General features: G+C 38.3%; 1 non-coding gene across 1 annotated transcript; it reads left to right on the forward strand.

Annotated features, from left to right (window-relative positions):
• Window positions 1-1,337: 1,337 nt before the first annotated feature.
• Window positions 1,338-1,444, forward strand: LOC121215231 (small nucleolar RNA R71). Its single transcript, XR_005910960.1, has one exon. It is a non-coding gene; the product is annotated as a small nucleolar RNA R71 (small nucleolar RNA).
• The last annotated feature ends 255 nt before the right edge of the window (window positions 1,445-1,699 follow it).

The following is a 1,699-nucleotide window of genomic DNA, read 5'->3' on the forward strand; positions in this document are numbered from 1 at the left end:
TTTGCAATAAGAATCTCCTATGCTACATGGTATCGTAAAGCTTATCAGGTCCTTCATTTTTGGGGACAGCTTGTCTTGCAGGAATGCACTACACTCCTTTTTCAATGCTACAATTTCAAACTCTCCAAGTCTTCTCTTTTTTGACAGGACATCCTTCATAAATTTCACGAAATTTGGCATTTTCTCAATAGTTTCTACCAAAAGAATATTGATGTGAAGTTGCTTGAGTATGTCTAAGAACTTCTTAAATTGGACTTATTGCTTCTACTTATGAAGGCTTTGAGGGTAGGGTGGTGGAATATTCTTAACTTGTGATAGACAATCTTTCTTCTGCTACATTTTTCCTACATCTAACAAAGATGTTAGTTTACCAGAATCAATTGGTTTTGGGATTACCTTATTAGAATTCATAGATTCTGACTTCTAGAAAGCTAGAGTTTCAATAGTTGGTTGAAACTTTTCTTTTTCTTGAGCTTCAGTGAGCTCATAGTTGACCTCAATAACGTTGGGCTCTAGTGTTTTCCCACTATGCAGAGTAATCACTTTACAATGCTTCTTGCCCGAATTTCTTGAGTTTTCTATGTCACTAGGCAAAGCGCCTTGTGGTTTGTTTCATAGTTCACTAGTTATTTGATCCATTTGATTCTCCAATTTCTTCAATTTTTCCACTTTGCCTTAAATTAGCACTGCTTAGTTTTGAATCATTACTCATTCTTCGCTATGTACGCTTTCAACAAGTTCTCCAAGCTATTGGAAGATTCAGCTTGGGATGATTTTTGAATTTATCGATTAAAATCTATCGGCTGACTTGGCCTCGATTGCATGTAAGTGATGCTAGGACCCGCTCCTTGGTTACTCTATGAGAATTTTGGATGGTTTCTCCATGAAGGGTTATAGCAGTTTGACTATGATCCTAGCCCACTTCCATTCTGATTCAAATTTCCCACATAATAGATGGACACTGGGTTTGGTGGGCAATTTTTGAACATATGTCCATCTCTACAGAAAACATGAGATGTTCTCAAATAGGCTAGGTTTTTGTCCTGTTAGATTATTATTAAAATCGTTAGTAGTAAGATTCTGAAGCATTAAGGACATAGAGGACATCTGAGCTGCAAAGGATGTAAGCACGTCAACTTCATGTACTCCTACAACTCTACATCCTATGGTGGCTCGATTAGTTGGCCACTGGTAATTGTTACTAGTGATTCTTTCGATAATCTCATAAGCCTAATTATAAGACTTAGAAAGAAGTGTTCCCTCTACGAAAGTATCCACCACCATCCTTGTGTGTGTTGAGACTATTGTAAACTGTCTCCAGCTGAATGCAATGCGAAATTCCATGATGAGGGCATTTTCGTAATAGTTCTTTGAATCTCTCCCACGCCTCATACAAGGATTCATCATCCATTTGTTGGAAGTTAGGGATCTTAGTTCAAAACTTAGCAGCATTGCTAGGTGGAAAGTACTTCATTACAAAGTGTTCTGCCAACTCTTGCCATGTTATAATAGAATCGGGTGGCACTGAGTTCAACCAAGCTCGAGTTCTGTCCTTCAATGAGTATGGGAACAACTTCAACATTAGTGCTCTTCAGGTACTCTGGCTAGCTTGAAGGAATCAGTCACCTCCATAAACAATCTGAGGTGAAGGTGAGGATCTTCAATAGGCATTCCACTAGACTAGCGCATTTTCTAAAGC

This window comes from Gossypium hirsutum, chromosome D02 (assembly GCF_007990345.1).
Source record: "Gossypium hirsutum isolate 1008001.06 chromosome D02, Gossypium_hirsutum_v2.1, whole genome shotgun sequence".
Classification (NCBI taxonomy): domain Eukaryota; kingdom Viridiplantae; phylum Streptophyta; class Magnoliopsida; order Malvales; family Malvaceae; genus Gossypium; species Gossypium hirsutum.